Source organism: Saimiri boliviensis, chromosome 10 (assembly GCF_048565385.1).
Source record: "Saimiri boliviensis isolate mSaiBol1 chromosome 10, mSaiBol1.pri, whole genome shotgun sequence".
In the NCBI taxonomy this organism is placed as follows: Eukaryota; Metazoa; Chordata; class Mammalia; order Primates; family Cebidae; genus Saimiri; species Saimiri boliviensis.
The window spans coordinates 53,345,516-53,361,426 of record NC_133458.1 but is presented as its reverse complement, the minus strand read 5'-3'; the positions used below and the strand labels follow the sequence as shown (position 1 = coordinate 53,361,426).

The 15,911-nt window shown below is 42.4% G+C and overlaps 1 protein-coding gene across 4 annotated transcripts in view; it reads right to left on the bottom strand.

Annotated features, from left to right (window-relative positions):
* The window catches only part of NAPEPLD (N-acyl phosphatidylethanolamine phospholipase D), a 48,682-nt gene extending 45,239 nt beyond the window's left edge, over positions 1–3,443 (bottom strand). The window contains exon 1 of one of the 4 annotated variants that reach the window (XM_074379287.1): positions 3,232–3,443. The gene's annotated coding sequence lies outside the window, so the exon portion shown is untranslated. The other 3 variants (XM_074379289.1, XM_003921124.4, XM_074379290.1) reach the window with 3 other exon arrangements.
* Positions 3,444–15,911: the final 12,468 nt, after the last annotated feature.

Sequence of the window (15,911 nt, the reverse complement as noted above, 5' to 3'; positions counted from 1 at the left end):
TGTCTATAAAATCAAACTCTCTATATATACATATATTTAAAATACTTGAAAGAGCTTCGTAAATGATAAAGATGTAACACATTATTTAACCAGCTGAGCTGGCAGAAGACAATATCTCTAACATAAAACTGCCCCTGGGGATATATGAGTTCATATGTTATCTGTCTCCAAAGTCTGTTAGTAAAAATACTTAAATACACAATAAATGGTTATTAAATTCAAAAGACAAGTCAAGCAAAGCACTATAAATTATAGACAGAATTCTTCAGTAGTATAGGTGTTAGAATGATATATTACTTGTACCTTATGCTGGAAATCACATGGGTGATTCTTTTAATGCCAGTTTTATGCATGCCCTCACAGGCCTCCAGAATAAAAGTATTCTTTAATGATTAATTATATACACAGCTAATTTCCCTAATAATACTTCCATGAAAACACTTTTTATGTGTATGCATTTCAACCTAAAAAGCCCAGATCAACAGTCCTCCAACTATCACTATAGTCTTATTTATAAAGCATAGAAAACAATGGAAAAACCCACTACATCCACAGCTATCCATCACTACAAAGAAAAAGCAGAATGAAACAAAATTAAAGGTAAATGCTGCTTTTCCAAACACAGACTAAATGTCCAAAAAAATTCCCTCAGTTTTCCAAACTCACAAATACTCAACTAACATAATATCCCTTTTGAACAAACATAAGGATGACTGTATCAACTCAAGCATAACCAAAACCCTGTGATGGAATGCTTATGCTAAAATGGTCTTCATATAGTTATAACTGGACTAATTTTAAAATTAGAATTTTGCAATATAGAATTTCTACAGTATAATTTGGAATTATGAGTGAAAATACGGGTATGAGAAATAAACTAAGTATTTTTATCTCTTGGAGACTTACCATTATTCTTGTAGCAGGAAAGCCTTCAGAATGTTAACAAAATCTCTGAAAATCCTGACTATATTTTCAGTTCACTTAAAACAATTTTAACCCCTCAATCTCTCTCTTATTTTAAATAAGTGCTTTTACTCTAAATTTCTTCTTTAACAGACCTAGTATTTTCTTGCAACAAAAATCACACTATTGTGGGATATAGTTAATCTTTTCTTGTTAAAGATTACATAACTTTTTCTAAACGATGTACATGTCTGCGGCTAATTCCTAACCAATGTAACTGAAAATAGACATGGAACTGTTAGAGATTTCCATTTTTTAACAAACATGGAAATTATTTCAGTTTGCTAAACTGCATCTCAGGAATGGTTTCCCGGACAAATTAATTATCCGGAATTATCAAGCAACAAACATTTCATGCTAAGCCACAGTCAACCAGGTGAGTCAGTCATATTATAACATATATATATATATATATATATAAAACAACTTACATTAAAGGCAAAGACAAGAACGAAATGACTTTTTAAAAGATTGTTAACTTTTCTCACTCCCTTAATATTTTCCTGGTTTAACTTAAGTATAATAAATGCATGAGATTCCAGAACTCATGGAAGAGTATTTACCTCAACTACCAGAACCATATAGAGTTCTAGCCTGGAAAAAAAAAAAAATTAACAACAACAACAAAAAGCTATCTGAATACGTGCTCTGCAAAGCCTGTGATAATATCCAATTTATAAGAAGCAAACAACCACAGAATAGAAAACTTAAGAAATTACAGCCTTCCACCACCCCTCCCCTACCTAGCTCCATTTTTTTTTTTTTTTTGCTCTTCATTTCCATTCCATAGTTAAATAAGTACACTTATTCCAAAATAAAAGAGAAGAAACCTGTTGGAACGGATTTTTAGAAGATAAATACTATAGATGAAGCAACAGTAAGTTGCTCGGAGGAAGTTGTCGACCCATTTATTTGCATACAACTAAAAGATACACCCACATGTATTCCTATCAGTGAAGATGCAACCTGGTAATTTGCAGGGAAGATGGGATCTCAAACAAATCCCAGACAGCTGCTCTCCCAAAGAGAAAAAATAATGCTGTGGCTCTTCACTCAGGCAGCTTCAGAGACGCAGGCTCCCCAACTCGCGAGGTGAGAAAATTTAAATGAAGCTCTATCGCTCACAAGTGCGGCATCTCGGGGACGAGGAAGGGCTCGGGGACCGGGAAACCCACTCACAGCCCGCTTCACTTCGCCAAAGAATACCAAACCACCCCAGGCTCCAAAGTGCGGACTGCTCCGCCCAGAGACCCTGGAGGTGGCAGCGGAGACGCCACAGAGCACAGCGGTCGGGAGAAAACTGCCTCCCGAGAGGTCCCACAGCCACCGCAGAGTTCTAGGGCACTCGGGATCCCGGTACGCGGGCGCGCGGTAGAGGGGCGGGGTGAGAGCGCGGGGGCGCGGACTCACGTTGCGTTGGGGGTGGCCGGGCGCGCGCGCCGTCGCCGCCGCTGTTCTTCGGCTTCCGGCCTCTGAGTCCCCGGGCACAGTTTCGCACCGCACACCACCCCAACGTAGCTGGAAGGGCAGCGGCGGCTGGTGCCCGGGTTCCCCCGCCCGCGGGCCCGCCGCGCCAGTTCCGCCGAGGGCGCCAGCAGCTGCAGGCAGCGCTTCAGCGCTCGCCGCCTCGCCATTCTTGGGGCAAGTCGTCACCGGGTCACTTACTTATTGTGACCTTTGAATCTGACAACCGGGCCAGCGGCGGCCTCCCTCAGGCTGCCTCTCCGGCTCTTACCAAGATGGCCGCCCCCGTGGGTCGGGACGCCGAAGCCATCTTGGTAAAGGAAGGGCCTGGGGGCACGCTGCCTTCTTCGTGTCTCGTCTGCCCTGCACTGCCTCAGGAGTCAAACACTCTGCGGGGGCACTCCTAAGACCAAATTGGTTCCCTGCGCTGTCCTAAGTCAGAGGCTGACTTTAAGATCGCATGAACACATTCCTGGACACCAGCCACAGTTACTAAAACTAAATGGGATCCTGCAGACCCATTGGTGGACTCTCGTAGCCAACTCAATCACAGGCAAGAAGCACTGGTATGCTCACCGCCTATGGCGCTAGAAGCCTGGTAGCGAAGAAGCTAAACTGTAATTTGAAGTGTGTACTGTAGGTATTGAATATTAATGGCAGCACTGTATTGTGTACTGTGTTCTCATTTACTTTTAAAATGGTATCACAGCCCCCGGTACACACGGTTCTCGTCTAAATTTGCATTGTTTTTTAACACTAGAATAACTACCAAAGAGCATAAAGTTGTGATTCAGAGTTTCTTACCGATTTTGCTTTTTAAACTGCAGGATGAAATTAGTCGTTTCAAGAAGTAAGTAAAGGCAGATCGAAGTAAAATTCAACCATGTGTAATTGGACAAAAAGATTTCTCTATAAAAGTCCTCCTGGGGTGTGCCAGGGGTTACAAAAAAATAGGTCGTCTCTGGTGATATCTTGGCAGAAAAGAAAACACCACCACAGGTTCTAAATGCAGATAAGACTGGCAGAAAAATGCAAACCATACTATTCTGCATTTTGAAAGTGAATGTGCCTGTGTGATATTGCAGGAATGTAGAGAACTATGTCGAGTGTGGACTTTATCTCCTCAGGCTAGCTTGCAGTGGCTGCTGAACTTAAGGGTGATTAAGAGCTGCTTGTGCCTGGGTGGAGAGCTGAGACTGCCCAAGGTGAGTAATACCTCTGTACAACAGAAGAAAAAAAAATGTAAGAGCACACATAAAAACGCCAAGGGTAAACTGAAGTTTCTTCTCAGAAGTTCTTCTTAGTGTTCTTGACTAAGCATCAAAGAAGTGATCCCAGCACTATGAGAGGGCAAGGCAGAAGGATCCTTTGAGGCCAGGAGTTGGAGACCAGCCTGGGCAACATAATGAGACTTCATCTCTACAAATAATAATTTAAAAAAAAAAAAAAAATTAGCCAGGCAGGGTGGCCCTTTGGGCATTAGGAGGGGCAGGAGCTTCCTCCTTATCTTTTGGTGCCACCTGTGGTCCCAGCTACTCCAGAGGCTGAGGTGGGAGGATCAATTAAGGATGGGAGATCAAGGTCTTAGTGAGCTCAGATCAGACCAGTACACTTCAGTCTGGGCAACAGAGCAAGACCCCATTTCAAAAAAAAAAAGAAAGAAAAGGCTGGGCACTGTAGCTCACCCACTGTAATCACAGCCCTTTGGGAGGCCAAGGTGGGAGGATCACCTGACGTCAGGAGTTCGAGACCAGCCTGGCCAGCATGGTGAAATCCTGTCTCAAGTGAAAATACAAAAAATAGCTAGGCATAGTGGAGCACACGTGTAATCCCAGCTGCTAGGGAGGCTGAGGCAGGAGAATTGCTTGAACACCAGAGATGCATGTTGCAGTGAGCCGAGATGGTGCACTACAGCCTGGTAGACGACCAAGACTGTCTCAAAAAAATAAAAAGATACCCCTTGTTCCCCTTACGCCTACTTTTTTTTTTTTTTTAAAGATGGGGTTTCACCATGATGGCCAGGCTGGTTTTGAACTCCTGACCTCAGGTGATCCACCTACCTCAGCCTCCCAAAGTGCTAGGATTACAGGTGTGAGCTACCATGCCCGGCCTTTTTTTTTTTTTTTTTTTTTTTTTTTTTTTTTTAATTAAAGTTTTTGTCCATTATTGGGTAAAGGCCGAGGGAAGCAGACAGACCAGCTGGACATAGTAAATGGGTGTGTGAGGTCAAAGTGCTGCTGGAAAGCCAGCCAACCCACACTCCCTTGAAATGGATGCTAATGTCCTTCAAACTCTGGGCATTGGTTTCACACATAGCCTCCTCCAGGGATAAAATGAGTTCTTGAAAAGCTTCTTCTTTTCTTTCTTTCTTTCTTTTCTTTTTTTTTCTTTTGAGAAGGAATCTCCCTCTGTTGCCCTGGCTGGACCGCAGTGGCATGATCTCAGCTCACCGAAACCTCCGCCTCCTAGGTTCAAGTGGTTCTTCTGCCTCAGCCTTCTGAGTGGCGGCAACTACAGGTGTGTGCCATCACGCCCAGCTAATTTTTGTATTTTAAGTGGAGATGGGGTTTCACCATGTTGGCCAGGTTGGTCTCAAACTCCTGGCCTCCCAGAGTGCCAAGTGTGAGCCACTGCACCCGACAGCTTCTTGTTTTCTTACGTCTACCATGGAGACAAGTTCTGGTTTTCCCAGGACAACTAACTGTAGTCACAAAGATCTCTGGAGTGAGTGAGCATGGTGGAGTGTCAGGCTGAGTGTTCCAAAAGGATAAGTAGAACAGGAGTCTTGCCCAGACCCTATTACAACCCCTGTACCTGTGAATGGCCTCCAACCAGAAGTTGATGAAGTGGCATGTATCTGGTGAAAAGATACATATATTTAGAATTAGCCGGCTGGACTCAGTCTAGATGATCCTAATTTTATTGGCAAGATCTAAAGCATTGTAATCAAGAGCCAGTGAAACTTACACCTTCTAAAAAAAAAAAAGAAACTTACACCTTGTTCCTCCATCGTGCCTAATGCCTAATCAGGGCATTGACCTTGGCCATATCACTCTCACAGAGCTTCTTCACAGTTTGTTTGATCTTGTGCTTGTTGGCTTTAACATCACAATGAACACAGGTGTGTTGTTGTCTTCTGTCTTCTTCATGGCTGACTCAGTGGTCAGAGGAAACTTGATGATAGCATAGTGGTGAAGCTTGTTTCTCCTAGGGGTGCTCTTCCGAGGATATTTGGGCTGCCTCCAGAGTCACAGTGTCTTGAGCTGTGGGAAGGTGGTGACATGCAGGTCTTTTTTTTGTGGCTGTGGACACCTTTCAGTACTGCCTTCTTACCCTTCAAAGCCTTCCCTTTGGCCTGGGCGTTAGGAGGGGCAGGAGCTTCCTCCGTATCTTTTGGTGCCATATTGTGGAAAGGGCACTCCCATTCTTTATTGTGAAAAAAAAATCCAACTATATAGGTAATAGTTATGCCTTTTTCTTTTCTTTTCTTTTTTTTTGAGATGAAGTCTCACTCTGTTGCCCAGGCTGGAGTGCAGTGGTGTGATCTCGGCTCACTACAACCTCTCTGTTACATGTAAATTTTCACTGCCATTAAAGAAGTAACACTTGAATATAAATTTAGTTTTCAGCAAGGCAACTTTACTTTCTGCAGAAAGGGTGCTCCAGTTTGCCATTTTGCCAGGAAGGGACACTTAACAAAGGAGGCAGGGCCATTTATATCTAACACATCCGCCCTACTGCTGTGTCCTGATTTTATTGGCTGGAAGTGGACTTCACAGTTTAGGCTGCACCCCGCTGGCTAACAAAATTTTTCTAAAGAGGTAAAGGCAGAGGAGAACAACGGAAAAGAGGAATGCTTAGAGAAGCAATTAACATTTCCAAATATGGAAGGGAAATAAGCTATGCCCAAAGTCTTGCCTGGGCTTGTCCAGGCATGTCAGGGCAAATATCTAGGTTAAAGTGTAAGAACTAAGAACACAGGATACTTTATCTCTTTATTATGACTAACAGCTACTTTAAGATTATTAGCAAAAGCTTTAAAGTAAACTAAACTTTGAACAAACCATTATTTGTTCGAAATGAACTAAGCGGAAAGCTTTGAAGAGGAACCTTTTATTTAGTCTTTTTTCCTACAATTCCTACCTTTTTATATTTTTTAATTCCTCTTCAAATTTATTTAACATGTCTTTGTTGTTTGTTCTTCTAAAGAAGTAATCTATACCTTTGTCTACCAAATGAAGCAAAAGAAGGGAAAAAAAGTAATATTATTTGAATAGGGTGGAGGAGGGGTTGGGGACATTTTAATAAGAGTTGTGTTTACTAGCCTCTTGGATGTGTGGTATGACATGACATCTAACGAGAAGAAGTATATTTATCATAGTTGCTAGAGAGGTAAGAATTGAGGTTATTATTATTTTTTATTTTAGTTGACCAAACCACCTTTCGAGCCAATTTGAAACAGGATTATTGATGCCAGAATTTATAGCTAACTTATTTGATAAAGCAGTAAGTCCTTGGAGGGCTTTTGTAATGCTCCCATTGGAAACAGTGTTGTTTGGAATAAAGGTACAACACTGGGTTTTAATTATTACATAAACACCACTTTTCTGTGCTAGTATCGTATCTAGGGCTATTCTGTTTTCCCAGGCCATTTGGCTAGTGGATCTTAATTGTTCAGCTATTCTTTTGACAGCATTTTTAGTATAGTGAGTAAACTGCTGTTGGTTGTAATGAATGTAGTTTATTCAGTATAAATTCTTATTATTACCTACCAAAACAGCATTGGCTCAAATCTTACAGCTGTTTGATCTCAGGCTTTAAATTTATCTGGTACTCCTCAAGGAGCTTCAATTGCATTTAGATAGACATGGGAACTAAAGGACCTATAAGGAGCTTCTTTTAATCTCCAATGTCATATTTTTCTCTTTTTCTGGTTGATGAAATGCCAGAATAAAAGGGATAGCCAGTTGGACTAGAGCACAAGTGCTGCTCCAATTATCTGTCAGAGTGTCCAGTAAAGGTCTTCCACAACACCACCATGCGTCCGCTCAGGGATGAGTAAGAGCTGACTGATGAGCCATCTGTCAGAAGTGCCTGACTTCACTGCATCCTGTTAAGTTTCCAAGGAACACTAAGTTGTTCCCCTGTCATGAGAGACACAAGACGAACTTTGCCTCGGAAGATGGAGGCTGTATGGCCCTCTGGGGCTGACCCACAGGGTGTTCAACTTCAGGAAATAGTAGAAAGAACTCAGCACAGTTCGTTATTCCAAGCAGTGAAATCTTGAAAAAGAGCTACCATTGCATTCTATGTCTGCTTGATTTGAGGACTATCCAAGTGGAAAAGGGACAGCCTGTGCCTTTGGCCTACCGTGCACACAAGCATAACAGTTGCACTTGTTTAAGGTGCAAATGGAATGTTTAATCCTTTCTAACCAGGCATTTGCATCTTTATATCCTGTGTTAGTGGCTGTGGTTTGCCTTAGGTCCTCTACTTCTACCACTGAGATTTTGGTTTTGTCATTGTGTCTAGGAGGAGAGATTGATAAAGAGGTTGAAGGAGCAATAAAGTGCATTTCAAAAATTTCTCTAGGATCCCTTCCTGAAATGGCTCCTGTACCATAAATATGACTTTATTTATTATTATTTTAATGAAGGGGAAGACATTATTTTAATGAAGGGGAAGAGTTTTCTGATGTTGCAATAACAATAGTAAGCTGTATCAGATTACATTGGTTGTACTGAAAGTTAGGAGGAGTAATTCCTTTGGTGAAATGGATATATGGTTTTAAGGACTGACGAAGACCTGTGGAAGGTCTGTCTTAAACCTTTAGTGTTCCATGTGACATTAGACTAAGCAGAACATAAGAGATTCTGTTTTGGAGGGACAAGAGTTTCATTTCTACCAATTAACACAGCTGATATTTCTTGGATTACTAGTATCCTTAGAAGAACTCATTATGTTTTCCTAATCTGACAAAGTCTAAGAGGGCAGAGATATTTTTCTGAAATAGTAAGCTGTCTTTGGACGTGTAAATCTCTACAAGGTATAACTAAACAGACATCAGAAATAATAACTTGGGGCCAGGCACAGTGGCACACACCTGTAATCCCAGCACTTTGGGAGGCGGAGGTGGGTGGATCATGAGGTCAGGAGTTCGGGATTAGCCTGGCCAGGATAGCAAAACCTTGCCTGTACTAAAAATACAAAAAAATTAACCGGGTGTGGTGACACACGCCTGTAGTCCGAGCTACTCCAGAGGCTGAGGTTTGAGAATCACTTGAACTCAGGAGGCAGAGGTTGCAGTGAGCCAAGACCATTGCACTCCAACCTGGGTGACAGAGTGAGATTCCATCTCAAAAAAAAAAAAAAGTGTAAGGGTTATTGCCAAGTTTAAAATGAGGAAACTGAGGCCAGTATAAGAAAAGTAAATGCCAATTTAGTCAGCTCCCGGGCAAGGTTCTCTGGTCCGGGGAGAGGGGGTCGGAGAAGTCGCTCTGACTTCCTGGGGCAGGGGGGTTTTTATGGCTCGGAGGAACAAGCAACAGCAGGACGCCCTGATTGGGTCTGGGGAAGCGGGATTGAGATGGGGCAGGCCGCTATTGGTTGGTGGGTTGTTGGGCGGGTTTTCCAGTGTGAGAGCCGGCTAGGGTTGCAGGAGCTAGAGCCTTCCAGGGCAGCCATGCGGCAGAGTTAGGTGCCAAGTGCAAAGCCTGGTGCCGGGTGCAGAGTCGGGTGCTGAGTGCAGAGGTGGATGTGTCCGGCCTCCCGGCAAGGCAACTGGCCTTATAAAAAGTAATAACTTAAGGTGAGTTCAATCTATTTACATTAATAATAAGATGGGAAATGGTTAAAGGGAAGAAAAGAAAAAGAAAAGATAGATAAACTTTTCTTAGCTTTAGCTTGGTAGGGTCTGATCCTGGAACAATAGCCCATAATTCTAACAGTGATGGTGCTTTCTTGATTCAGGTATGACGTGTCCATCTCTCTTCTGCTGTACAAACAGTAGTCTCTGTGGTTAGCAGCACAAGGTAGGGCAGGCATCCCCAAACTTTTTACACAGGGGGCCAGTTCACTGTCCCTCAGACCGTTGGAGGGCCGCCACATACTGTGCTCCTCTCACTGACCACCAATGAAAGAGGTGCCCCTTCCTGAAGTGCGGCAGGGGGGCCGGATAAATGGCCTCAGGGGGACGCCTAGGGTAGGGTGTTCTCTAGGCTGCTGCTGCTGTACTGGCAATTCTAGGAGTGGTACCTGTGCTAAGTGACCTTTTATAATTTTTGTTAAGGAGCAGGTTAGTGCTTTAAGAAAAATCTGTTGTGCAGCCGGGCACGGTGGCTCAAGCCTGTAATCCCAGCACTTTGGGAGGCCGAGGCGGGTGGATCACGAGGTCAAGAGATCGAGACCATCCTGGTCAACATGGTGAAACCCCGTCTCTACTAAAAATACAAAAATTAGCTGGGCGTGGTGGCGCATGCCTGTAATCCCAGCTACTCAGGAGGCTGAGGCAGGAGAATTGCCTGAACCCAGGAGGCGGAGGTTGCGGTGAGCCGAGATCGCGCCATTGCACTCCAGCCTGGGTAACAAGAGCGAAAACTCCATCTCAAAAAAAAAAAAAAGGAAAATCAGTTGTGCTTTTATTTTAATGGCCAGTTTACAGAAAAACTGGATGATACCTCTTTAACTTTAGCTAATATGTTTACACACGGAATTTCCTTTACGATTAACATTTCAGAACTTGCTTAAACTTTCAAAAAAAAAATTATACAACATTTCTTGTATAAATTTCTTTTTATAACATTTTTCATACCTATCACAATCTTTCTAACTTTGTTGTATAACTTTCCTTACTAAAGGTGTATTCTTATAACTTTTTATTTATTTATTTATTTATTTTTGAGACGGAGTTTCGCTCTTGTTACCCAGGCTGGAGTGCAATGGCTCGATCTCGGCTCACCGCAACCTCCGCCTCCTGGGTTCAGGCAATTCTCCTGCCTCAGCCTCCCGAGTAGCTGGGATTACAGGCACGTACCACCACGCCCAGCTAATTTTTGTATTTTTAGTAGAGACGAGGTTTCACCATGTTGACCTGGATGGTCTCCATCTCTTGACCTCGTGATCCACCCGTCTCGGCCTCCCACAGTGCTGGGATTACAGGCTTGAGCCACCGCGCCCGGCATAACTTTTTAATATTTATTTCTCTTCTTCCTAATCTCTCTCCTTTGTCTCTCTTCTCTTTGCTTCCTTGTGTCTCTCTTTCTCTCTCTCTCCCTGCCTCTCTGTCTCTTTCTCTTTCTCTCTCTCTCTCTCTCTCTCTCACTGTCTGTCTCTCCCTCTCTGACTCTCTGTCTCTCTCTGACTCTTCATGTTTACTGTTTCTTCCCTCAAAAAGAGGATACTGAGAATAGACATTAACTCAGTCTAAGTATGTACCTGGGGACCTAAAAACTGAACAATCTGTTCTGCTACCCCATCAGGGTCATCTAATAATGCCTTAAGTTCTCTCCTTAGACTCTGGATGTTACAAACAGTTAAGGGAGCAGTCACAAAACCAACCATACCTCCTCCTTGACCAGCCGCCTCCTCCTCCTCCTTGAGGCATCTTTTTTAGAGGAAAAAAAAAAAAAAAAAAAAAAGCTCTGAAGCTGTTTCCTTGGAAGAAGTGGGGAAAGGAAAACTTTGAATCTCTTTTGCTTTGCTCTATCTCCCACCAGAGCCCTTTCTTCAAGGAAGAAGACTCAGGCTGGCAATGATCAGGCCTTTGAGAAGCTAGCTCCCAAGAGCGTAGGTTATCCGGAGGAGTAAGGAATTTTGGGTTTCTGGGGTGGCAGCCACCGCTTGGGGAGAAGGAAATGGTATTGCAGGGATGGCAGGAGCAGGAGCTAGAGCTGGAAACAAGGGAAGATGGTCTAAAGGGTCCCATTTACATGTGGATTGCTCACGGATAAAAGCTCCACCATTTTTAGGTGAGACTGCCCCTGACTTTATTCTACTCTCTGATTGTTTTCCTCCTTCACTAAATGTGTGGAGGAGAACTGGCCCCTGCCACCAATAGAGAGCATAGTCTATTTCTTCTTGTGAGACAGGGCTTTTGTTGTTGACAAACATTGTTAAAAGTTGACAGTCCTAATCCTCCTCCAACACAAATTTTGCCCAGACAACTGCGGGCTTGAGGATTGGTTCTTTAATCCAAATAAAACAGCAGTACTTTTATCATTTGTTACAGAAGACTCAACCCCTCAAGCTAGGAATGTCTCGCCTATTCTATTTTTACAGAAGGCCCAACCCCCCAAGCTAGGAATTTCTCTCCGTGTAGGGAAGGCCCAGCCCCCTAAAGTTGGGAATCTCTCCCCTATTCAGTTTAAAGAAGACTCAATCCCCCAATCTGGGAATCTCTCACCTATTCCATTTATGGAAGACTCAACCCCTCAAGCTAGGAATTTATTACCTTCCCTACCCTGGGAGGTTGACCTGTTCCCTCCCTTCCCCTTTCTGAAGGTCCCTTACACTCTTCTCATTCATATTATACCCCTTGACTGCTTCCCCAGAGGATATTTAGGGCTCTCTTAGAGTCAGCGTGCTGGTATAATTCCCATGGTGGGATCCATCCTAAGCCATGTGAGGCAGCCACAGAACCACAGAGAGGACTCACTCACTCTGTTCAGCAGTAGGACTTGTCACCATTCACACAACACTGCATTCACACATACATTCAACCCTTCAGAAGATGACCACCAAGGAAGTACTTTGTCGCCCCTTTGCAACATTTCCTGCCTTGGCTCGTGCGCGAGGTTGCCTGATCCAGGCCCCTGGTCGCTCCGGTTTGGAATTTCTTTCCCCTACGTTGCTGAGAATCTGGGTTTATTCCTCACACCAAGTGAGTCTCAGCTCTCTACACCCAAGGCTGCCATAGGAAGACCTCCCTCATGAGGGAGGACCAGAGACCACCACAGAGGGCAATGTCAATCCTAGACAAGCCCCGAAATTGTTATATGCAAATTTTCAGTGCTGTAAAGAAAGTAGCACTTGAATATAAATTTAATTTTTTTCAGCAAGGCAACTTTACTTTCTATGGGAAGGGTGATCCTGTTAGCCATTTTGACACAAGAGGTCACTGAACAAAGGAGATAGGGCCTTTTGTATTTAATGCATCCACACTACTGCTCCCTTCCCCCTTCCCACTGTCCTGTGTCCTGATTCCATTGGCTGGAACTGGACTTCACAGTTGAGGCTGCACCTGGTTGGCTATCAACTTAAAACTTTTCTAAAGAGGTAAAGGCAGAGGAGAACAAAGCAAAAGAGGAAGTAACTTGAGGAATGCTTAGAGAAGCAATAACAGCCAGGCATGGTGGCTCATGCCTGTAATCCCAGCATTTTAGGAGGCCGAAGCAGGGGGATCACGACATCAAGTGATCGAGACCATCCTGGCCAACATGGTAAAACCCTGTCTCTACTAAAAATAGAAAAATTAGCTGGGCATGGTGGCATGCGCCTGTAGTCCCAGCTACTTGGCAGGCTGAGGCAGGAGAATTGCTTGAACCTGGGAGTTGGAGGTTGCAGTGAGCCGAGATGGCACCACTGCACTCCAGCCTGGTGCCTGGCAATGGAGTAAGTCTCTGTCTCAAAAAAAAAAAAAAAAAAAAAAAAAAGAGAGAGAGAGAGAAGCAGTAACATTTCCAAATAAGTAAGAGGAATAAGCTATGTGCCTAGTCTTGTCCAGGCATGTCAGGATACACTGATTTATTATAACTAACAGCTACTTTAAGATTATTAGCAAAAGCTTTGAAGTCAACGTTTGAAGAAACTTTTATTTGTAATGAACTAAGATGAAAGCTTTGAAGAGGAACCTTTTATTTATTCTTATTTCCTCCACTCCACTCCACTCCTGGGTTCAGGTAATTCTGTCTCAGCCTCCCAAGTAGCGGGGATTACAGGCACACACCACCATGCCCGGCTGATTTTTGTATTTTTAATAGAAACAGGGTTTCACCGTGTTGGCTAGGCTGGCCTCAAACTCCTGACTGCCAGTGATCCACCCATCTCAGCCTCCCAAATTGCTGGGATTACAGGTGAGAGCCACCATGGCCAGTCTTAGATATGCCTTTTTATAATACTGAGGGAGGGGACCCTTAATCACTCTTAAGCATCTAAGACCATCTTCCACTTCAATTCTACATTGCATTCCAGTAAGAGAAGTAAAGGCTGGCAGACCGGTCCACACCCTAATCACCCTCCTATAGATTGCAGGCATAGTATGGAGAAATCTTTCCGGAAGGCATTGTTTTTAAATGCTGTCAAACCCCCACCTAAGTCATAATAACCCAGGCCTACTCCCAGCCCAAGACCCTTTCACATGTAAATTCTACAGTTGTAAAACCAAGACCCTTTCACATGTAATTTCTAAAACTATAAACCCAATACCCTTTCACATGTAACATCTAAAATTATGAGCCTCTATAAAGGCAGAGGTTTCCTTTGGTAGATGAGCTTGGCTATTAGGCAACCATGCCACCTTGCTCCCGGCTCAATAAATCACCCCTTCCTTCCCAGTTCAGTGTTCGAGACGTCTGCTTCTAACAGCTGTTCTTGCTACAATACTATTTGAAAAAGTTGCAGACATCAAAATGCTTCACCCCTAAATAATTCAGCCTATCTCTCCTAAGAATGAGGACATTTGCCTCATAATCACAGTATCATTATCACACCTAAGAAAATGTTGATTCCCAATACCACTTAATAATCAATCCATTTTCAAGTTTCCATGATGTACAATCATGGAATGTCTTTAAAGGCTGTTTTTTTCTGAGCTAGGATACTACCTAGGCTAGTGTGTTGCATTTATGTATTATGTTTAACAAGCAATTTAAAGTATTCACTTGCTATTTTCTATACATATCATATAGATATTGTAAAGAGACAGATGTTCACAGGATGTTTTTCATTGAGATCAGCTGCTTTAGAAAAGCATATCTCTGTGTACACCAGAAAAGTCTAGGAGGAATGTCTTTTAACACAACATTGACAATATAATTGAAGCTGTATTGATTAAACAGTAACGTTTATGCTTTCTTAACTCCTAGAATACTACATCAACTTTGTGGATTATGTTGGAATCTCTGCTCAATATGACTTCTGAAGTGTAATTGGTTGGGTTTTTTTCTAGACAGTAAAAAGAAGCTGTTTAGTGTAATAATTTATATCAGTTCAGGCAAAACTTCTAGCTTACCTTGCTTCACCTTACAAAACAAAATGAACATTGCATCCTAAGCATTTTGCCCATGTTTTAATTTTAGATCCTGGCCTGCTGAACTGGGCTTTAATTGTCTTTCCCTTCTATGCCACCTGTAAGAAGTCAGACATTCAGAAAATAATAACTATTTGTCTTCTAAATTGTTACTTAATTTTTAAATAAGAAGCAATTTAAAATATTCACTTGCTATTTTTTATACATATCATTGACCTTCTTCCTCATCTGTATTGCTCATTAATGCTGACAAGAAGAGGGACAAATTTACACAATTCCCTAAAAGTGACTAGTGGCCAATGTAACTTTTTTCTTGGAGACTAGTAGTTTATGAAATAGGATTATTTTAACATTTCCTAAAGTATTAGATGCTACCTAAATTACTTCTGGGGACCCACATTTAAAACAATTTTAGCGTTGTTTTAAAGTTCTGTAATCAGTTCTGTCCTTTTTTCTCCTAGCTTTAGTTTTAAAAGCAGAAAGGACTAGAAGACTCATTACTAGAGGATTTTTAATTTAGTCTATATTTCTGGCAGCACCTGTGGAATTCACTTGTGAAAATAAGTAATTTGAAATCTAAGCTGTTGGAACTCCAAATTATTTTGAGCCTTAAAAGGATGTGATTATGAGGCGTGACAACCAGGCCTGTATCCTAGGCAGCTGTAAACTTTGTTTCTCTGATTATACCTTGATCTTCTTCTTTACCTGTATTGTTTTGTAAAATGTTGTAAATGACTGAGAGTGTCAGGGAAAACCTCTTCCCTCTCCATGGTTGATCTTGATTATAGATTATCCTTCCTCTTACCTTTCTCACACAAAAACTTAAAGGCTATTTCATTATCTTAAGATGAAATGTTAAATACACTCTTTTAAATTGCAAACAAAATGAACATCTTCTATAAAGAAAACAATTTGTATGGAAAAGAAAACAAATGTGTTGTAATTCTCAAGCCAGCCTTGTATAGAAAATATTGTAATCCGGGCTGGGCGTGGTGGCTCACGCCTGTAATCCAAGCACTTTGGAGGCCAAGGCGGGTGGATCACCTGAGGCCGGGAGTTCAAGGCCAGCCTGACCAACATGGTGAAACCGTGTCTTTTAAAATAAATAAATAAATAAATAATGAAAGAAAATATTGTAATTTTGTTAAATTCCTGTGTCTTCTTCCTATAAAAGCAATAACTTAACTTTAACTTCAGAGCATTGACCCCATTTCTCTGGAGTCTGAGTGTTCTGGAGTGG